Genomic DNA, 24,335 nt, shown 5'->3' with positions numbered 1-24,335 from the left:
AGTAAAATCTTAAACTTAAGTCAAAACTTATACTTAAGATGCTTTATGAATACGGCCCCAGGACAAACAATTCCTATAATTCTGATTTGAATTTTGATAGAGTCATGTCCCTTTTTAACTCAGATATTGTTGGTTAAAGTTTTACATAATGTCAAATATCACTGTTTAATTCAGGGGTGTAAAATTCCACTCGCCCGCTCGCATTGGCGAGTTAAAGTCTGTATAGGACGAGTGGATCTCGCTGTATACTCGACCGATCGGGCGAGTGGTTTTTACGTCGTAGCTTTAATGAAATTCAGAAATTACATCTTGAAAAACGTCAACAAACTTTGAGATGGTTCAGTTGCTACTTTGATTGACTGGAATTTACCCGCGAATCGTAAAGATATCAAAACGTCAATCATGCCGGTAATTTTCCATTCCGAGAGCACGTGCGACCTGCGTAATATCAAATTTACATCTCCGTTACTTTTGTTTATCGACCAGTACACAAAAAAACGCGCGTAGTGCATTCATTTTTTAACATTATCGCTTCAGTTTTTCAACATCGCTTGAGAAGTAATACAATTTGAATTATACTAAGATTTCAATAAAATATCGACGGAAATGTAAGCAAATTTGTATGAAAACGGTCGAATTTTCATATAATCATTTGTTAAATTTCAAACAGCGAGATCTTAATTACTGATTTCTTTCTAAGAGAAAATAAGTGATACATACTATGGGCATGAAATTCGGACTTTTGACCAGAAAGAACAAAAAACAGAATTAAAAAATCTTAAATAATGAAAAAGCGGCAGTAATTTTAATACATTGAGTGAAACGATTTTTTTGGTGAAAAGGTTTCTGTTAGTGCGGCGGAATAGGTTACGTGACCTCGTGGACGTAAATAGAAATGTGGTTTTAAAATAAAACAAAATAATGTTGTTACGGTTTTTAATAAGTTTTAAATGAATCTTTGTACATGTATTTTTTTTTATAAAATATTCTTCTCAAACGATAATGTAAATTCCTTGAGGGCAAATAGGTCACATGGCGCGAAAAACTGTAATATGACGTAATGCCATGACAATCTCGTGCAACAATACCGCTTTGATCTCCACTTCAGATGTCATGATGCCGACACACTTTTAGCTCTTTGAGTGGATGTTAATTGATGATGAAAACAGGCCAATTACTTAGTTTATCAACAGAATAATTACCGATGATCGTCAACTCCTTTTTTTTTCGCTTTCAAGACGGGTAGGTGGATGATGAATATTGTGTCCATATTTTTAGGACACTTTTTAAAATAATTATTTTTCGGGAAATATGTCTTGAGAAAAGGAAAATAACTGATGTCTAATACTTTCCTGACACTTTGGGAAACTACGGTAGGGGTTAGACTGTGATTATTTTTACTATCGATGCAGTTATTATGGAGAGCAACTTGATGGTGGAGATCACAAAATTAGTGAAAGAAAAATGTCTGGTGTGAAAAAGAAATTTAAGAGTAACAGAAATGAATAATCAAAAAGGAAACGTAGTGTACGAGCTATGTGTTATGTTTGAAATTTGCTTGTTGTACATAATACTCATTCCTTACTACGTGAGTTTTAAAAATGTTAATTATTAGGGCGAGTGACTGTCCACTAAGGGCGAGTAGATTTTACTAGCTACTAGTCCTGCAGGGCGAGTGGTGTGAAAAAGAATTTTACACCCCTGCCTGTTACTATCGGAGCTTTTGACTTGAAACTTAAAATAGTTGTTTTATATGAAAGTCTTTACCATGATACAATACCCATCACTCTAATTTGAAGACAGTCTAATTTTGACAGATTTAAGCCACTATTTTAATTACAGCTGTTTGGTTAAAGTTTTACATAACGACCAATATCTCTGTTACTTTCAAAGCTATCAATTGACTTGAAACATAAAGTAGTTATGAACTATGAAAGACTACACCAGAAGGAAAAGTCTTTTTCCCCAAATATACACAGGTTGTTATTTTAATAAGCTTGTTAATTTGCAAAACTGCTATGTATTGCACGGAAATGACCGTATACAAGCAAGTTTTTGCCCAACTTGTGACATTGGGGGTCTACAACAGAATTTAAGCGTTATTGTCCGTAAGTACTGACCTGTATAATTGCTTAAACTAATCATCGGTGTCCGAAGCTAAATAGTAAAATACCGATGTAATTATTGCGTGTATATCTTTTTATAATTTATCCAATATCGCATGTGCAAGAAGCTGTGGGGACAAAACATTTAGCTGTCAATTTCGGTGTTATGAATTTAAGTCATGCGTCGAACAATTTTATTTCACTTTTTTCTGCAAATTTGACAAGCAGAAAAATTACCAAACTTATCTGGTCAAAGTTTATGCTCCCTTTGGTGAAAGAAGTACAATTGTATGAAGTTAACCATTGTACAAAATGTTAAATAAAAATCCTTTATAGGATCTTACATAAAATAAATAGCACTTGTTACCAACATTCCCAGAGAATTAATGCTACAAGAGAAAAGAATAAGATTTCTATTAAATATGTTGATAAAATACCATTACAGCCAATTTAAAGGAAATGCGCTCACGTACTTTTGAACTCGTACTTCAGACACCTTATGACTACTACTATGAAATACTGGAAACCTCAGAGAATATTGTCTAAGATTAATGAGTCCTAGGGTACCGGTTCGAAAGCCTAATGGCAGAGCAGCCGCTTCAAGTGCGGGAGGTCGTGGGTTCGATTCCTGGCAGCGTCATACCAAAGACGTTAAACAAATGGTACTAGTAGCACTCTAGCTTGGCGCTCAGAATTAAGAGGATAGTGCTAGGACTGGTCAGCCCTGTGGCAGTATAATGTGACTGGTCGGGGTATCATTTCACATGTCTGCGGCTTTATCCAGTGAGGCAGCACTTTAAACTTGTACATTGTGCTCACTGCTACAAGTAGACACCGCCGTTCATATTGCTGCAAAAATGGTTGAAAAATAAGTAAATACTATACACACACACTAATAAGTGGCAGGTCAATACGTACGGACAATAACGGTTAAACAATGTGATATATACTGGTGATTATTCCTTTGAAATCCAGACGGATTTAAGAACTTGATATAACCATTTTTCAGAAACAATACTCTTGGGATGTACACCGTCTTTAAACAATACACTGGTTAAAGAAACTCTGTGACCAGAAGTGTTTGACCTACGTTTTCTGAACTCCATGCAATCTAATATAAATTATTCAATTGTTGGTTAATGTCACGAATATAGTGATTCACAAAGTCAACTTGATCATGCATTAATTTGTCATCAAATGTCTGCAAGTTTGGATGGTTTTGTTTTTTGTTCCATTGACTCCAAAATACTGGAGGCATTTCTAGAATTCCGATGTCTACGTTTGTATATTTCTTATGTATTTGTATCAAAGAGTCAAAATGTGGTTTAAGTTCTTCAAGATATTCAAACGGGTTTTCAAATTTTGGTAATAAATACCGCTCTGGCCTTTTAAGTTGATTTAAGTCACATGTATCATGCCAGAATAAAATGATAGACCTCCCTTGTTGAAAGTGTATTGTATCAATTTTTTCCTGTAAAAATTTAATTCCGTCAGAATTGCTCCTCCCCACTTTGTACCAAAATGTCACGTTAGATAAGTGCACGAGATCACGAATATTGTATAATTCATTTTTCTGGTACCTCCCTTTGCTGTCAGAAATTATGTACACATTGTCATAGCTTGAAATAAGTTGAACCGGCTCTTCCCTTTTAGAAATAAGAAATTTTTCAATTTTCTTGATTTCCGAAGGCACGGCGTCACCAGATGCCATAATGAAGGAAATCTGGAAGATATGCAAATAAACTTTCAGTTTGAACCAAAATTACGTACTGTGTAATTTGTAGAAGCAGTGGTAAGACCATACAAATTCAGACATTCCAAACACATTGATTACCAAAATACTATATGTATGTATACATGATGAAAAACATTCAGTTAAAGTCTGTTGTCAAAAATGAGCTGTACGGTCAGTCCACACGAGCTTCAAAAATGACATAAATTATGAAAACATATTTGGAAGATTGTGTACAGAATGTACTGTTCACTAAACAAATATAACAAATAAAAGTTTTTTTTAGTTATAAGCTAAATCTACAATTTTAACATCATGTGGAAGCAAACAACACCTCAAAGGTATAGCAGACTCGGTTTTATTTACTCCATGCATGCAAGGTAGTTAAATGTACACATCAACATTAAGAATAGGTTTAAGCCAAACTATATCAAAAAGTTAAACTGTACTGAAAGAGAAATTTAAGAATACAAGGGTGGATATTTAAAAAGTCAAACTATTCAGCTGTACGGTCAGTCCGCACGCGCTAGAAAAATATGACTTAAGCATTGCAATAATACGTAGTTTTATACTTTGAAACGAAGAAGGTAAAGCAAAAGCTGTGTGAGGTTTACGAAAGAGAAATGCAGTATGTTTATAGTAACGTCAACTTTGCAAAAATAACGATGCTTTGAAGTATCATTTTCTATGGCTATTACTTAACAAAAAGGGCAAATAAAATTAACAGATCCATCAGCATATTTTTCCCACTCCGCAGGCGTGTTAATGCCAACGCATTGACCATGGTACCATTTATCACACCCGTCACAACAAATCCATTCTGGCGATTCATCATATTGTCCATTACAAATGGAACAGCAGTTGTCATCTTCCGTCTTTTCTTCAACATCCTCAGCTTTCCTCTTTTTACCTTTGCCCCTTGCTGATGAACACTTACGACATTTTCTTCGTTATTAGTAAATACTTGTCGTGTTAACATTAATTCACATTGTCTTATAACTTCAATTAGTTGGTCATTCATATATGACTTATTGTGTTTTGAAAGTGTTGGAATTTCGTAGGCCTCACACAGCTTTATAAGATCTTTTTTTGTGTAAAATTTATCATTAAAATACTGAATGTCACTCAGTACACACGCTTTTAATTTTAAATGGGAGACTAATTTTCCAGCAGATTTATCATTTTTAATTTCATCAAGAGATATTTTTCTTTCTTGTTTGTTTCCTTTTTTCTCCATTACTTATATTCATCTGATAAGGCTTTGTCAATTTTTATTATGAGAATAAACAAATAATCAAAATACTTGTTATGCTGTCAAATATTCAACCTCGAGTGAAGATTTATCAGTAAACGATCACTTACATAGTGTATTGGAAACATGAGAAAATCTTGAATTGAAAGAAGAAAACGCGGTAAAGTAACTATCCGGGAACTGGAGCAGGTGATGGATACGTGAATAATTTCATTCGCGGGTAAACCGTATAGATTATGAATAACGGGTTATATTTAGTACAGCCTGTTCACAGTATTAACTTAGGGTGAAGGTTATTTGAATTTGTGTGAAGGCAAATCATCCATTATAAATAGATCCATGTTTAAATCATTCGAATCTTATCATTTTAACCAGTTTATGCGTATCTGTGCAAAGTTGGACTTAAAGCTTGTGGCCGTGGTTTGCATACTGAGGTAATGCAATCAGGTATATTTATATTATTTTATAACAACTTATTAAAATCTTTAATCAATCTATAAGATTGTTAACCATTATTTGCACGAAAGTATGAGATTGTAGAGAACCATATCACTAGCGGATTTTGGACCCTCTAAAATCGCCGGAGCTTAGGTAATTTGTCTTAGGTCTGGGTAAAATAAGTTCAAAATATACATTTTTCTCGCTCGCTACGCTCGCATAGATAATTTATCTTTTGTTCTGTGTAAAAAATATCGGACAAAGTTTGCACGAGTTCCTATAAAGTTCTTTACAATTTTATGTTAAATAGTCCTAGGTAAACCCTCCCCAAAATAATCCTCAGAAATCGGCTTAGAAATTCTGAAATACTTGTGCAAGAATAAATCTGACAATTGATAAAATGTGACTATAGTTTGCATGCATGTTATTTGTGTTAAATTTGTCACAAAACCAGTCCTTTGTCAATACAAAATGAAGTACGTCAGAACACCCACAATGCACCAGATGGATCCATTGTTTTCAAAATTTTCCGTGGGAACATGCCCTCGGACATCACCCCCCCCCCCCCCCCACCCTTTACTTGCCATACACTTCAAATATTTTACACCCCCTCTAACACCAAATCCTGTGTCCGCCCCTGCATATCAAAATTCGTTCTGAAATTAAGGTACTATTGCACGTTTGATAAGCCGGGAGTAATAGCGTAACGTCATTTATCCGGATACAGTTCAATAAAATCTGGACTCGGTATACAGAAACGAAAATTGTTTTATATATTAATGGCAGCCCGTGAGTAAATTTATTTAAATGGCAAAGTTTTTAATCTTACTAAAGAAAAAATATGATATTAAAACATTCGACACATAAAATGAGTCCACATAAATTAGCGTGTAATGAGCAGATCTCTTTATAGTCATGAGGAAATATCTAAAAATAAAAATTAGCACACAGATATATTCATTACGAAAAGTGTGAGGTACAAATTGTGCAAATAAGTCTAGTCAAAATAAATCAAGCACACGACCCTACCTTCTTTATTTACGTATATTCTGGAGTTTTGAAAAATCAGTGTTTAATCAAATTCTACTTTGTAGAAAATTTTGATCCGAACGTCATGGAGTACCTTAAACGAGGGTTTCAATCTAAGATTGCAGGCCAGCTACAACACTTTTATATTCGACTTTTTTTTATAACACAGTGCGACCAAAAGTCGTATCCAAAACGCGATTTGAAATACAGACTTCTTAGCCTTACATTTCAGGAAAAAAGATTTAAACAATGCCAAATCATAGAAAGAAAGAGTTATTTAAAATGTATAGAACCTTTATATTACTCTACAAAGCAGTTGTCAGTAAACAGATATATCTATTTAGTTCCGAAAAAATGCCTGCATAATGGAGTCGCACTTTCGGACAGTTTAGCGCCTTTAAAAACTCACCATTTTCAAAGAACTGTTACTTAAATTCGTTTTGATTCATTTTCAAAAGTCTATACTTTTCGGTTCCAAACACATGGTCAAGTCTTTGCCTAATCTTGTTGTCACTTGTAAAGGTCATCCTATTGAGTCTAAGGACACGGTTAAATATCTAGGTGCAAACCTTGACCAGAGTTTGTCATTTGAGTCTATGGTTATGTCTGTAATTAAGAAGGTCAATGCAAGATTGAAGTTTCTTTATGGGAAACGTGATTTTCTTACCCAGAATTCCAAGAAGTTATTGGTTATGACCCTTATACAGTGTCATTTTGACTACGCATCATCTGTTTGGTTTTATTCTGTTACGCAAGAATTCAGGAACAAATTGCAGGTCAGGCAGAATAAAGTTATAATATTTGCTATTTATCTTGATTCCAGGAGCAGTTTTCTAGCCGGGATTGGTTACCTGTGGCCTGTAGAGTTGACTATAACTTAAGGTATCTTCTAATACTGCCCCATCTTGTATGATAGAACAGTTTAACTCTGCTGCTTCGGTTCACAATTATAATACTATAGATTTATAGTAATATCCGCATCATCCAATGATGATCTATCTCGTACTTTCACTGACAGCAGTCGTTTCCTCTGTACCCAAAGTAAAGGGTTTTTGTAAAACGTCATTCACTTACCTTGGATGTTCATTATGGAATAAGCTTCCACAACATATAAGAGATAGCAGGTCTTTATTTAGTATTTAGTTTTAAGTCCTGTTTAAAGAAGTACTTGTTGGACTAAGCCTTTCCTTCTATTTTTTGTTGTTGTTGTTTTGTTCTGTTTCATTTTCTAGTCATGTTTTGATTATAGATAGATTTATCATTTTAATATTGTAGTGATTACCTAAATTCTTTGATACATGAAAAAGTCCATGTCTAGCATTTGATAGTGCACCATACTTTTCCCCTACCTACCTACCTACCTCCCTACCTTACTCTTCCCTACCTACCTACCTACCTACCTACCTTAGCTCAGTAGGTAGAGCCTTGGTCTACGGATCGCGGGGTCGTGAGTTCGATCCTCGGGCGGGGCGTATGTTCTCCGTGACGATTTGATAAATGACATTGTGTCTGAAATCATTCGTCTTCCGCCTCTGATTCATGTGGGGAAGTTGGCAGTTACTTGTTGAGAAAAAGGTTTGTACTGGTACAGAATCCAGGAACACTGATTAGGTTAACTGCCCGCCGTTACATGACTGAAGTACTGTTGAAAAACGGCGTTAAACCCAACACAAACAAACAAAAAAACCATACCTACCTACCTTATATTTTTTTTGTTGGGTTTAACGTCGCACCGACACAATTATCGGTCATATGGCGACTTACCTTATAATGTCTCAATGTTTTCACTTAAGGTTTAGGTGTGTATCATCAACACAAAAAAATATTTGATAAAGGAACATCTTCAACAATATTTCACCTGACTTTTGCATGTTCTGCCGTACTGTCCCATACGACGGATGCTTAAAATATTCTGAAAAAGTACACCCCGCCCCCCTTGAAAATGAATGCCATTTGTAAAACGAGCATATTTAACAGTTGTTTGAAAATGGTGAGTTTTTAAAGGCGTTTAACTGTCCGGAAGTGTGGCCCCTATATGCAGTCTTTTTTCTGGAAATCAATGTTTACATCAGTATACTGACATTTGTTTCGTAGAGTAATATACATGTTTTACATGCTGATCATTTTTCATGTGAAACAGATCTGTTTTTCTATGATTTGGTATTGTTTGATTACGTAATGCTAAGCGTTAACTAAGCGGAATGTAGTGTTCAGCAATTGTTTTATATTCCATTACAAATGACAATTATGTTTAAAGGGGAACAACTTTCTTTGCCCCTGAAGTTGGAGCATATTAAAATCGCACTGTCCGTCCATCCGCGCGTGCGTGCATCCATGTGTAGGCTACGTCCGTGCGTGCGTCCGTTTAAATTCTTGTCCAGGCTGTAACTCTGCTATCCATAAAGTGATATTAAAATAATTTGGCACAAATGTTCACCATAATGAGATGACATGTCTTGCTTAAGATCCAGACCCTATCTCCAAGGTCAAGGCCACAATCAGATGTCAAAAGTTAACAGAGTCTGTTTCGTGTTCGGTCCATAGCTCTGCCATCCATGAAGGGATTTTAAAATAACTTGGCATAAATGTTTACCATAAAAAGACAATGTGCCATGCGCAAGACTCAGATCTTTGGCTCTAAGGTCAAGGTCACACTTAGAAGTCAAATGTTAACAGGTTTCCGGTTCAAAACTCTGCCTTTCGTCAAGGGATTTTGAAATTATTTGGCATAAATGTTTCTCGTAATGAGACGTGTCATGTGCAAGAGCCAGACCCCTAGCTGTAGGTCCCACTTAGAGGTTAAAGGTTAACATGATCTGTTTCTTGTCCGGTTTATAACTCTGCCATCGCTGAAGGGATTTTAAAATTAGTTGGCGTAAATGTTCCCTATAATGAGATAATACATGTATCTCATGCGCAAGACCCAGACCCCTAGCCCTAAGGTCAAGGTCACACTTAGAAGTCAAAGGTTAACATGGTTTTTTTCTTGTCTAGACATTAACTCTGCAACTTGTCAAGGGATTCGAAAATAATTTGACACAAATGTTATCCATATTGAGAAGGTGTGTCACGCTTATGACCCCGGTCTCTCAGGTCAAGGTCAAGGCCACAAAATAATTCATACCTTATATAACTATTTGGGCCTATTTTGTGCAGACAACTGCAGCATTCTTGGGCACGCATCAGGCGCATTTTTCACCAATAGTGACAGCTCTTGTGTAGAAGATTTCAAGTATCCCTCGTAAGGGACAGTACGGCAGAACATGCAATGATTAGAATATAATGTTTGTACAAATGTTGTTCGTTTATAAAATATTTCTGTGTTTTGATGATATACTCCTAAACCTTAACTTAAATGCCAATGTTCTGGTAAACTTTCAATTTTGCCATACTGCAAGGTGGCGACAGTATGGCAATTAGTCTTAAAAATGTGCGAATATAACGAGGCATGGGACTAAATTCTACTGAACAAAGGATACTTCAAAGGGAAAAGCAACATCATGTAGGAGCGAAAAACATTTAAGATGAAATAATTTAACTTTATGGGCGAGCACACGAAATATTCTATTAGCAGGTATAAAACGTCGTGTCAAGTCCCTTAATCATGCTTTGTGCGAAGTCACGAAGACACGACAAATCAGTAGTTTTATTCAATGCTATAATTGATGCCAGTACAAATTGTGAATTGTTACTAAGTACAGGGCTTTATTTTACAGATCAGCAAGCAAAAAGCAGTGTGCAATGGATGTTAAAACATTATGTCTTCTCCCGGTACTCTCCATTGTTATAGGGATGTCAGAACAATTTGAAACAGTCTCCGTGGACACAAACATTGGGATTATCAATGGATTAGTGGAAGACGTAACATTTCTTGGTAAATCTTTCAGAATTCACAAATTTCTTGGTATACCTTACGCTGAACCACCAATAGGAAAATTGCGATTCCAAAATCCAGTTCCGAAGTCTCCACTTGAAGAACCTTTAGACGCCTTTAAACACAATAACGTATGTCTTCAAATGCTAGGACTATTCGATAGCAAAAGATTATCATATGATGAGGATTGCCTGTATCTAAATATCTACGCACCTGAAAGAAAACCAGAAGATGAGTTGTTGCCAGTTATGATTTGGATTTATGGAGGTGGTTTTACTTTTGGCTTCGCTGACATGTACATAGGAGACCACTTGGCTACTCATGGAAATGTAATAGTGGTAACACTCAATTATAGATTGTCTGTTTGGGGGTTTCTTGCGACTGGGGACAAAAATGCACCGGGAAATTATGGCTTATGGGACCAGCATATGGCTATAAAATCGCCGCGTTTAGGGGAGATACGGAAAAGGTAACGCTATTTGGGGAGTCAGCCGGATCGGCCAGTGTGATGCATCAAGCCTTATATCCTGAAAATAAAGGACTTTTTCAGAGAGTTATAGGTCAAAGCGGAAGTGTTGGTAATTTTTGGGGAAATAATGAAAAGTATTCCGAAAATGCAAAACATCTCGGAGCTCTCGCTGAATGTGAAACAGAAAGCTCCGAAGCATTAGTTGCTTGTCTGAGGGAGGTGTCCACTGATCAGTTAGTAGAGTTCGTTAGCAATGCAACATATGGATTGATATCGTGTCCATTTCCATTCCTACCAACAGTTGATGGCAGAATTGTTTCTACCGATCCTAAACACATTTTTGACAAAAACACAGATATCCCGAGCGAAATCGCAGACTTCTTTTCAAGCTTGGATATAATGTCAGGCGTTAATTCGGGAGAGGGTAGCTTAGGTTTTAGGCCATTTACAGGAGTGACTAATGCCGAGGAATTTTCTCCGAACAGAACATTCTTTGAAGAAACGTTAGTTCCCTTGATGATAAAAGTCTGCCTTGGAGACAACGTACCTCGAATTGCTATAGATGGTGTGATACAGGAATATACAAACTGGGAAAATCCAGATGATGGTAACAGTGTTAGAGACGAATTTGTGTCAATGTGGGGCGATGTATCGTTTACCAGAGACTTGTACAAGACACTGGATACGCATTCAAATGTGTCCACTAATCAACGTACTTACATGTATATGTTTGATATTGAACCTGAATATAAGAGTTCGTTCACGCCAGCTTCTTGGTTTAGAAGCTTGGACATGGGCAGATCTTCCTTTTACGTTTGGGTTTTTAAGAACCCTGAAGAGCTAGAAGAGATGTTTCATGCGTCACCGCGGAGAGGGGAAAAGCGTCTTTCTGTAGATATTATGACGTTATGGACAAATTTCGCAAAAACTGGGTAGGATGTATATATTTATAGACATTTACTTTAAACACATCTAAGACAAAATGGTCACTCAGAATTAAAACGAATGGCGTCATCAATAATAATCTAATAATGTGTTAATTATGCAAAGTACGATGAAAAGTATGCAATTAACAGTCATTCCTATGTACACTTATTTAAAATATATCATTATTTTTATACAATTGTTTTGCATTAACTGTACTAAGTGGTATTGCATTCGTTTCATTTTCTTCCTATTTAGATGTGTATACATTGTATTTTCATAGAAAATTCGTTGACAACATTTTATTTCCTTCCTTCTTTTTTTCTCTCTTTTTATTTCACATCAAAAAATGTGATAGTTTTGTAGTTTTTTTTTTCCACATTTTATATGATGTTTGGGATTTTTCTTCGGTTTTCTTTAGTCTGTTATTACTATTTCATGCAGACTTAAAAGCAATATTATTCGTTTTTAAATGTAATCCTACGCTTTCCCGTACTTTTCTAACATAAGAGTTTTAAGGGTTTTTGGTGCGCGGATTACAAATAACATTTATTCTTTAACCACTTGTACATGATTTTATCTTCTGATATTTTCTAGATTTTATACAGTTTTCATTGTACTGCATACTGTTATGCCACTAAGAATAAATTTGTTCATAATACGTTATTTCAATTTATGTCGTTTAATTCACTGTCTATGTTACATACTTAGGATGAATGTTCACATAATCATGTTAGAGGACATATGTTAGTCTGTCTATTGCCAAATGTGTTAACCTTTTTAGAATTGTTATTATTGTTATTATTATCATCATCGTGACTGTGAAAATGAATGCATTCTACCGGAAACTTAATTGTATTTCAATACATCGAAATTTTTCATAATCCTTGATAACAGCTTCACTGCCTCTTCCTGTTTAGTCTTCTTTTCATGCATTTCGACGGGCTCTTGTATACCTAAGACACAATGCTCTATGTTTTAATGAATGAATATATTTATTTTCAGTCGAAGTATAATACCATCACCTTTATTCTCTTTTCAGAAATCCGAATTTGCCAGAAGACCTCGGGCTTGACTGGATTCCATACACCTTGAAACATAAACATTATCTGCAGATATCACGTGACATGACATCATCAAATGTGAAACAACGCTGGAACACGCGAAGAGCAAATTTCTGGGCAAATCTTTTGCCACAAATGATAAAATCGGCTAGGTGTGAAGGATCTAAATATGACGAACGTCAAAATCAAGGAACGTGCCAAAAGGATCAAAACTGTTCACCTTAAATAATATTTTTGGGACGTTAACGCAGAGTAATGGACAACAAAATAGAATCTATCAGGTTGGCTATATTGACAATGATAAAACGGTGTGTAGGCCTAACTATGATGACAATTCAAATTTACAAAAATAGCCGGTGAAAATTTAAGCATGTTCTACTCAAATACAGAAAACTGTACATATAATAACGTTATCCGTGATTTTTCGATAATAATAATTCCTTCTTATCAGTGTCAAAATTATTCGTAATTAGAAATAATGTTGTTGAATTGATATATAATCGCATCTAGTATCAAAATTGTCATATCATAACTTCTGAGGCAAGGGACCCCGTTTTCAATAATGAAAATGTTATACGATAGTGCACTCGAGTAAATAAGGGTAAAAAAATGTGTATTATCTACATCAAAACTAGGTGCGTTCGTCAGGTGCAACGGCCATACGGGGAAACGTTTAAACATACTTGATCATGCTGAATTTAACTCTCTTTATGTAGCAGATGCCAGTTTTTGGGCTTGTCTACATTTAATTCAGGAGAAATCACATAAACACAGAAACTCGAAAAGAATACGTATAGTAATTATGTATAGATGCAACATGATCCCTTTATGTAATATGCCGATAATGATAATTGCATATCTATGAGAAAATGTTTTGCATTTGTTAGGTGTGTGTGTTCGGGTTTAACGTCTTTCTCAACAATTTTTCAGTCATATGAACGACGGTGTCTATTTGTAGCAGTGAGCATAATGCCCAACTTTATAGTGCTGCCTCACTGGAATATCACGCCGTAGACACCTGACATGATACCCCACCCAGTCACATTATACTGACACTGGGCATTGTGTATAATACGAAATTAAAGAGAAAGACAAGGTTGTTCTTATATTAATTCCATCTGCTAGGATTTCTTTAATCATTTAAAGAAGTGAAAGAATTTTCAAAATCGGCTTTAAAATGATAAATTTATGAGCATTTAAATATTTGATCAAAATGGCGGCCATGTTGTTTCCATGTTGTTATTTTTTAGCTATAATGAAAGATATTACCTTGTTTTACATCTTACAAATAATTTTTTTAGAAAAGGAGAGCATAAGTATAAATTAATCGCAAAGTTTCTTTCGAGAGTAACACGAAGTTTAGATAAAAAGAGATATTTTCAGTTAATCGCAAAGTTCTAACACACAGCTAAAGACTATCATTTAGAAATGTAACTTATAGAATTTTTTTATGTTTTATATAATTGTTTTACAAAATAAATGTGATATTTAAGTACTAGCATATTGTAATTAGAAAAAACCGTTAGCGAACACATTGGATCCTGACCAGACTGGTCTGGATCCATGCTGGTCGCAAATGCACTATGTTGGTTTTCTCACGGTGCGGCTCATTTATGCCGGTTGAAAAACATTATGACAAAGAAACTACAAAAATCTGCATGATGACAAGAACAATAGAAATACTTCATGAAAATAATGTCAAAGTTTATCTTTCTTACCGAATATCTGATTTTAGTTTGTGGCTATGGACATTGTATAATCTTTATGCCTAATAAATAAGCAGCGCAATGAGAAAACCAACATAGTGGCTTTGCGACCAGCATGGATCCAGACCAGCCTGCGCATCCGCGCAGTCTGGTCAGGATCCATGCTGTTCGCTAACAGTTTCTCTAATTACAATAGACTTTGAAAGCGAACAGCATGGATCTTGACCAGACTGCGCGGATGCGCAGGCTGGTCCGGATCCATGCTGGTCGCAAACCCATTATGTTGGTTTTCCCATGGCGCGGCTCAAATTAAACTCGAAATCTTGATCAAGACGAGACATGGTAAAATCTGCCGAATCAATGATTTAACAACAATAAATGTGGTCACAAAGAAATACAGGAACCCTAAAAATTCTACAAAAGACGAAACACAAAGAATGAATAATTTTCACATAGAAACCAGAATTTTTACAGCATGAATAGTTAAGCGAAATTGTATAAATGCTGTCTTAATTTTTGGCATAATAAAAAAATCATAAACAATGAGTTCAATAACTACGTTTATTAATATTCAAGTCTTGGATAATTATATGAGAAAACACTTATACAGAAAAAAAAGATTTATAAAGGCATAGACATATTTGATGTTCATAACAAAAATGTGGCATCCACATTATAAACAAAGGCAGTATTAAAACGAGAATGACTTCCGTTAACACAAGGTACCATTTGTACTTAAAGGTTCTTCAGCCTATGCAGTTTCAAAAACAACACAAATATTTGAATCGAATGTTCAAAAGTGCACAGAGCACTGCAGCTACAACAAACCGAAGATCATAGACCTCACGAAATGCTCCTTTATTCTGCAATGCGTCAATTTTGTACATCCGGGAGTCTTCAATGCAAATTCTCGCGCGAACGCCTACATATGTGTTACTCGATACTAGTATAAACTGGCCGTCAAACATGACACGCTGTGTTAAAGTATTTAAAAGTGCTGTCTTGTCGTTGCTCAGAATAAAATCAGACTGATTCAGTTCGACTTGGTCACATAAATAAAGTCTTGTGATCCAATGTGTTTCTGACAATACTAATGTGTTCCAGCCACTGTAAACTTGTCGGTACCTTGGCTTTCTGAAAATTATGGTACGATTGCCAAAAATCGGCTGTGCTGTTATTTCATTAAATGACATGAAGTTTGCCTTTAGAACGGTTGTAGTATTCTTACGTTCTAACAACCATTCTCGCATGACCATATTCTTTATGTTTTGCACAATATTCCTCGGTTCTATCCTTGATATTTCTTTCCAAATTATCACTAATAATGCGGTAGACATTTCACTTCCATTTATTACTTCATGATATATCTCTGTGATTTTCCAGTCTGCAGGCCATGGTGATTTCAGAGCAACAGGTGTTATCTTAAAAGGTTCAAAAACATTAAATGCCTCCTCCGAAGTAAGGTTGACATATACAGTATACGTTTGATCATACCAAATCTTGTTTACGTATGTGCAATTACCGGTTCTGTCTCGTAGCTGTCCTGAAGCGCAAAAGACTGGTCGGCATATGTTTTTCTGAATAAGATAAGATTTAGTAGTTGTATTTGTACATTCCGCTTAAAACTCACCCAAATATTACATTGTATTTAATTAATTTGCTATAATATATTCGTAAAGTTTCTATGTAAAACTATGCGTCGATGAAATTAGTGTTTGAAAAAAAATCTACCCCCATCGATATTTTAGGAATATATTTCATATTTATAACAGCGCATTTATGAAACTCACACGTTAAGAACAAGGTAAAGATTACATACATCTATGTTGCCATTAGAGGCAATAAAAAGGCTATATTTCAGATTTACAGCAAAACTTGCTTCAAAATTATCCAATATTATTCATAAATTTATTTTCGTTTACAGGTTATTTTGATATGTGATTCCCCACAGGGAGTATTGCTATGGAGTTACTTATCCTGAAAAGGTCTGCAGTATAACTGCTTAAACATGCACTCCTTGCATATCTGGAAGTTCAGTAGTATAACGGAAAAAACAGTATTAAAAATTTTCATTTAAACAACATTTTATTAGATTGTTTAATTTTAATATATTCTGATAGAAAATGATTTAGGAAACAAAAATGGCTATTACATAAAGTTATATTCCAATCAAAATAAGAGACAACAGTAATGCTGTTTCTAATACTGTAAGAATCAGAAATAGTATTGCCGATACTTTTTACAGAGACAACAGTTATGTTGTTTTTAATCCTGTAAGAATCGGCAGTGTTATTGCTGATGCTCTTGGCAGTGACAACAGTAATGCGGTTTCTAGTACTGTAACAATCCGCGGTACCATTTCCGATACTCTTTGCAGAGACAACAGTAATGCTGTTTCTAATCCTGTAAGAATCAGCCGTGTTATTGCCGATACTCTTGGCAGAGACAACAGTAATGCTGTTTCTAACCCTGTAATAATCAGCAATATTATTGCAGATACTCTTGGCAGAGACAACAGTAATGCAGTTTCTAATCCTGTAAGAATCAGCCGTATTATTGCCGATACTTTTGGCAGAGACAACAGAATTGCGGTTTCTAACCCTGTAGGAATCAGCAGCAATACTGCCGATGCTCTTTGCAGAGACAACAGTAATGCGGTTTCTTATCCTGTAAAAATCAGCAGTATTATTGCCAATACTCCTGGCAGAAACAACAGTAATGATGTTTCTAATCCAGCAAGAATCCGCAGTAGTATTGCCGATACTCTTTGCAGAGACAACAGTAATGCGGTTTCTAATCCTGTAAGAATCAGCAGTAGTATTGCCGATACTCTTAGCAGAGACAACGGTAATGCAGTTTTTAATCCTTTAAAAATCAGCAGTATTATTGCCGATACTCTTGGCAGAGACAACAGTAATGCGGTTTCTAATCATGTATGAATCAGGAGTGTTATTGCCTATGCTATCGGCAGAGACAACAGTAATGCTATTTCTAATCCTGTAGGAATCAACAGTGATATTGTCGATGCTCTCGGCAGAGAAAACAGTAATGTGGTTTCTAATCCTGTAAGAATAAGCAGTATTATTGCTGATACTCCTGGCAGAGACAACAGTAATGCAGTTTCTAATTCTGTAACAAGAGCTCGTAGAACACGAAATGCCCCCTTTGATGCATTCAGTAATTGCACAAGGAACAGAAATCATTTGGTCTCTGTACACAAAAGTTCTATTATTCTGGGTGAATGTGACCTTGACCTTTGACCTATTGACCTCAAATTTATTTATTTATTTTACTTGGGTTTTACGTTGCACCAACAGTATAGGTTATATGGCGCCAAACACGACTACAAATTTTGGTTTCAGATCTCATTTACATCGAAATAAAAACATGAGGTATGGAATACTGACCTCAAAATCAACATCAACAGGGGTCATCTGCTGGTCATGATCAACCTCCCTATTAAGTTTCCTGATCCTAAGCCAAAGCGTTCTCAAGTTATCGTCCTGAAACGATTTATCTGTTCTGGTCACTTTGATCTTTGACCGACTGACCTCAAAATCAATAGGAGTCATCTGCTGGTCATGAACAAGCCCTCTATCAACTTTCATGATCCTAGGCTCAAGCATTCTTGAGTTATCATCCGGAAATCGTTTAACTGTTCCGGATCGCTGTGATCTTGACCTTTCACTTACTGACCCCAAAATAAATAGGGGTTATCTGCTGGTCATGACCAACTTCCCTATCAATTTTCATGATCCTAAGGGCAAACGTTCTTGAGTTATCATCCGGAAATCGTTTAACTGTCCCGGGTCACTGTGACCTTGACCTTTGACCTACTGGCCTCAAAATCAAAAGGAGTCATCTGCTGGTCATGATCAACCTCCCTATCAACATTCATGATCCTAGGCTAAAGCGTTCTTGAGTTATCATCCGGAAACCGTTTAACTGTTCCAGGTCACTGTGACCTTGACCTTAGATCTACTGACCTCAAAATCAATAGGAGTCATCTGCTGGTCATGAACAAGCCCTCTATCAACTTTCATGATCCTAGGCTCAAGCGTTCTTCAGTTATCATCCGGAAACCAATTGGTCTACATACCGACCGACCGACCGATCGACAGACCGACCGACCGACATCTGCAAAATAATATACCCCTCCTTCTTCGAAGGGGGGCATAAAAAGAAGCAGTAGTATTGCCGATACTCTTGGTAGAGACAACAGTAATGCGGTTTCTAATCCTGTTAGAATCAGCAACGTTATTGCCGATACACTTGGCAGAGACAACAGAATTGCGGTTTCTAATCCCGTAGGAATCAGCATCATTACTGTCAGTAGCCTTTGCAGAGACAACAGCTGTTTCTAATCCTATAAGAATCAGCAGTGTTATTGCCGATAGTCTTTGCAGACACAACAGTAATGCGGTTCCTAATCCTGTAAGAATCTGCAGTAAGAATCAGCAGCATTACTGCCGACAGTCTTTCCAGAGACAACAATAATGCAGTTCCTTATCCTGTAAGAATAAGCAGTGTTATTGCCGATACTCTTGGCAGAGACAACAGTAATGCGGTTTCTAATCCAGTAAGAATCAGCAGTAGTATTGCCGGTAGTCTTTGCAGAGACAACAGTAATGCTGTTTCTAATCCTGTAAGAATCCGCAGTAAGAATCCACAGCATTATTCCCGATAGTCTTTGCAGAGACAACAGTAATCCGGTATCTAATCCTGTAAGAATCAGCAGTATAATTGCCGGTAGTCTTTCCAGAGACAACAGTACTGCGGTTTCTAATCAGTATTGTCGTAGGTAGTCTTTTTAGAGACAACAGTAATGCGGTTTCTAATAAGAGTAAGAATCAGAAGTATTATTGCCGATTCTCCTGGCAGAGACAACAGTAATGCGATTTCTAACCCTGTAGAAATAAGCAGTGTTATTGCCGATGCTCAAGACAGAGACAACAGTAATGCGGTTTCTAATCCTATAGGAATCAGCAGTGTTATTGCCAATGCTCCTGACAGAGACAACAGTAATTCGGTTTCTAATCATGAAAGAATCAGTAGTATTATTGCGGATGCTCTTTGCAGAGACAAAAGTAATACGGTTTCTAATCCTGTAAGAATCAGCAGTATTATTACCAATACTCTTGGAAGAGACAACGGTAATGCGGTTTCCAATCCTGTAAGAATCGGCGTTATTATTGCCGATACTCCTGGCAGAGACAACAGTAATGCGGTTCCTAATAAAATAAGAATCAGCAGTATTACTGCCGATATTCTTGGCAGAGACAACAGTAATGCGGTTTCTAATCCTCTAAGAATCAGCAGTGTTATTGCCGATGCTCTTTGCAGAGACAAGAGTAATACGGTTTTGTATCCTGTAAGAATCAGCGGTATTATTGCCAATATTCTTGGCGGAGACAAACAGTAATACGGTTTATAATCCGGTAAGAATCCGCAGTTAGAATCAGCAATATTAATGCCGATATTCTTGGCAGATACAACTGTAATGCGGTTTCTAATCCTGTAAGAATCGGCAGTATTGTTGCCGATACTCTTGGCAGAGACAACAGTAATGCGGTTCCTAATCCAGTAAGAATAAGCAGTATTATTGCCGATACTCTTGGCAGAGACAACAGTAATGCGGTTTCTAATCCTGTAAGAATCAGAATTGTTATTGCCTATGCTCTCGGCAGAGACAACAGTAATGCTGGTTCTAATCCAGTAAGAATCAACCGTATTATTGCCGATACTCTTGGCAGAGACAACCGAATTGCGGTTTCTAACCCTGTAGGAATCAGCAGCAATACTGCAGATGCTCTTTGCAGAGACAACAGTAAAGCTGTTTCTAATCCAGAAAGAATCAGCAGTAGTATTGCCGATACTCTTTGCAGAGACAACAGTAATGCGGTTTCTAATCCGGTAAGAATCAGCAGTATTATTGCCGATACTCTTAGCAGAGACAACGGTAATGCAGATTTTAATCCTGTAAAAGTCAGCAGTATTATTGCCGATACTCTTGGCAAAGACAACAGAATTGCGGTTTCTAATCATGTATAAATCAGCAGTGTTATTGCCTATGCTCTCGGCAGAGACAACAGTAATACGATTTCTAATCCTCTAGGAATCAACAGTGATATTGTCGATGTTCTCGGCAGAGAAAACAGTAATGTGGTTTCTAATCCTGTAAGAATAAACAGTATTATTGCTGATACTCCTGACAGAAACAACAGTATTGCGTTTTCTAATCCTGTAAAAATAAGCAGTATTATTGCTGATACTCCTGGCAGAGACAACAGTAATGCGTTTTCTAATTCTGTAAAAATCAGCAGTATTATTGCCGATACTCTTGGCTGAGACAACAGTAATGCGGTTTCTAATCCTGTTAGAAGCAGCAACGTTATTGCCGATACTCTTGGCAGAGACAACAGGATTGCGGCGGTTTCTTATCCTGTAGGAATCAGCAGCATTACTGCCAACAGTCTTTGCAGAGACAACAGTGACGCTGTTTCTAATCCTATAAGAATCAGGAGTGTTATTGCCTATAGCAGACAGTAATCCGGTTTCTAATGTAAGAATCAGCAGCCTTACTGCCGACAGTATTATTGCTGATACTCCTGGCAGAGACAACAGTAATACGGTTTCTAATTCTGTAAGAATCAGCAGTATTAATGCCGATACTCTTGGCAGAGATAACGGTTATGCTGTTTCTAATCCTGTAAGAATCAGCAGTGTTATTGCCGATAGTCTTTGCAGAGACAACAGCAGTATTATTGCTGATACTCCTGGCAGAGACAACAGTAATGCGGTTTCTAATTCTGTAAGAATCAGCAGTATTAATGCCGATACTCTTGGCAGAGATAACGGTTGTGCTGTTTCTAATCCTGTAAGAATCAGCAGTGTTATTGCCGATACTCTTGGCAGAGACAACAGTAATGCGGTTTCTAATCCAGTAAGAATCAGCAGTATGTATTACTGCCGGTAGTCTTTGCAGAGACAATAGTAATGCTGTTTCTAATCCTGTAAGAATCCGCAGTAATAATCAGCAGTATTATGGCCTATAGTCTTTGCAGATCCTGTAAGGATCAGCAGTGTTATTGCTGATGCTCTTGGCAGTGACAACAGTAATGCGGTTTTTTAATCCTGTAAGGATCCGCTGCAATAATCAGCAGTATTATTGCCGGTAGTCTTTGCAGAGACAACAGTAATGCTGTTTCTAATCAGAATTATTGTAGGTAGACTTTGCAGAGACAACAGTAATGCGGTTTCTAATCCTGTAACAATCATCAGTATTATTGCCGATTCTCCTGGCAGAGACAATAGTAATACGGTTTCTAACCCTGTAGGGATAAGCAGTGTTATTGCCGATGCTCCAGACAGAGACAACAGTAATTCGGTTTCTAGTCCAATAGGTATCACCAGTGTTACTGCCGATGCTCCTGACAGAGACAACAGTAATGCGGTTTCTTATCATGTAAGAATCAATAGTATTATTGCGGATGCTCTTTGCAGAGAAAACAGCAAAACGGTTTCTAATCATGTTAGAAACAACAGTGTTATTGCCAATACTCTTGGCAGAGACAAAAGTAATGTATTTTCTTAATCTGTAAGAATCCGCAGTATTATTGCGGACGCTCTTTGCAGAGACAACAGTAATACGGTTTCTAATCCTGTACGAATTAGCAGTATTATAGCCAATACTCTTTGCAGAGGCAGCAGTAATACGGTTTCTAATCCTGTAAGAATCAGCAGTATTATTGACATTACTCTTGGCAGATACAACGGTAATGCGGTTTCCAATCCTGTAAGAATCAGCGTTATTATTGCCGATACCCTTGGCAGAGACAACAATACTGCAGTTCCTAATCAAATAAGAATCATCAGTATTATTGCCGATACTCTTGGAAGAGACAACAGTAATGCGGTTTCTAATCCGGTAAGAATCCGCAATTAGAATCAGCACTATTATTGCCGATACTCTTGGCAGATACAACTGTAATGCGGTTTCTAATCCTGTAAGAATCAGCAGTATTATTGCCGATACTCTTTGTAGAGACAACAGTAATGCAGTCCCTAGACCAGTAAGAATCAGCAGTATTATTGCCTATGCTCTCGGCAGAGACAAGAGTAATGCAGTGTCTAGTCATGTAGGAATCAGCAGTGTTATTGTCGATGCTCTCTGCAGAGAAAACGGTTATGCAGTTTCTAATCCTGTAAGAATAAGCGGTATTTTTGCTGATACTCTTGTCAGAGACAACAGTAATGCGGTTTCTAATCCTGTAAGAATCAGCAGTGTTATTGACGACGCTCCTGGCAGGGACAACAGTAAAGCGGTTTCTAATCCTGTAAGAATCAGCAGTAGTATTGCCGATACTCCTAGCAGAGACAACAGTAATGCGGTTTCTAGTCCTGTAAGAATCAGCAGTATTATTGCCGATACTCTTGGCAGAGGCAACAGTAATGCAGTTTCTAATACTGTAAGAATCAGCAGTATTACTGCTGATACTCTTGACAGAGACAACAATAATGCGGTTTCTAATCCTGTAAGAATCAGCAGAATTATTGCCAATACTCTTGGCAGAGATCACAGTAATGCGGTTCCTACTCCTGTAAAAATCAGCAGTAGTATTGCTGATACTCTTGACAGAGACAACAGTAAAGCGGTTTCTAATCCTGTAAGAATTAGCAGTAGTATTGCCGATGCTCTTGGCAGAGACAACAGTAATGCGGTTTCTAATCCTGTAAGAATTAACTGTAGTATTGCCGATGCTCTTGTCTCAATATTGCCGAACCTCTTGGCAGAGACAACAGTAATGCGGTTTCTAATCCTGAAAGAATCAGCAGTAGTATTGCCGATACTCTTGGCAGAGACAACAGTAATGTGGTTTGTAATCCTGAAAGAATCAGCAGTAAAATTACCGATGCTCCAGACAGAGGCGACGGTAATGCTATGTCTAATCCTTGAAGAATCAGCAGTATTATTGCTGATATTCTTGGCAGAGACAACAGTAATGCTATTTCTAATCCTGTAAGGATCAGCAGTAGCATTTCCGATACTCCTGGCGGAGTCAACAGTAATGCTATTTCTAATCGTATAAGAATCAGCAGTAGTATTGCCGATACTCCTGACAGGGACAACAGTAATGCTGTTTCTAATCCTGTAAGGATCAGGAGGATTATTGCTGATACTCCTGGCAGAGACCAACTTTTTATTGTTACTTTACTTGGTAGTGCTGCTGCATATAATCATGGCGGGAGAGCCAATAAGCTCTTTCTTGCACAGTTTTAAATGACGGGAACAATAAATCAAATAGATTGGAATTATAAATCAAATAGATAAAAACTGAAACTTTGAAAAATATGTTTGTTAAATGCAACTGGGAATTTGAAATAGGTATGTTTGTATGTAAGCTTATTTATAGTCGCCACCGGTACCCAATATGGGCGACTCCTCCAGAAGACTGTCAGTGATGTGTTTAGGAGGGTTGTGCAAGATACAGAAGACGCTTCTCTGGTTCTTTAACGTGCCAGGTGTAAAGCACCCATACACAAAACTCTTATCCCAATATCAGTAAGTTTTAATTAGAGGAGCGGGGTCTCAAACACACGACCCCTTGTTTCTTAGTCAGACAGTATTGCCATTGGACCACTGCGTCCGCTCTAAGAAATAGGTAAAAGGTAAACTGCGGTTTGATAGCGGTCAAATCGGATTCGTCAGTAATATTGAATACATTTTTGTCATACTGAATAC

General features: G+C 36.8%; 1 long non-coding RNA gene and 1 pseudogene across 1 annotated transcript; both read left to right on the top strand.

The window, feature by feature from the left end:
• Positions 1 to 5,370: 5,370 nt before the first annotated feature.
• Positions 5,371 to 11,673, top strand: LOC128549019 (cholinesterase 1-like; annotated as a pseudogene).
• A 25-nt stretch (positions 11,674 to 11,698) lies between these two features.
• On the top strand, positions 11,699 to 13,982 carry LOC128549021 (uncharacterized). The gene is made up of 2 exons (XR_008367422.1): positions 11,699 to 11,831; positions 12,866 to 13,982. It is a non-coding gene; the product is annotated as an uncharacterized LOC128549021 (long non-coding RNA).
• The last annotated feature ends 10,353 nt before the right edge of the window (positions 13,983 to 24,335 follow it).

This window comes from Mercenaria mercenaria, chromosome 15 (assembly GCF_021730395.1).
Source record: "Mercenaria mercenaria strain notata chromosome 15, MADL_Memer_1, whole genome shotgun sequence".
Lineage (NCBI taxonomy): Eukaryota > Metazoa > Mollusca > Bivalvia > Venerida > Veneridae > Mercenaria > Mercenaria mercenaria.
Note: the sequence above shows the minus strand (reverse complement) of the source record. Positions and strands in the feature narration are given on the sequence as shown.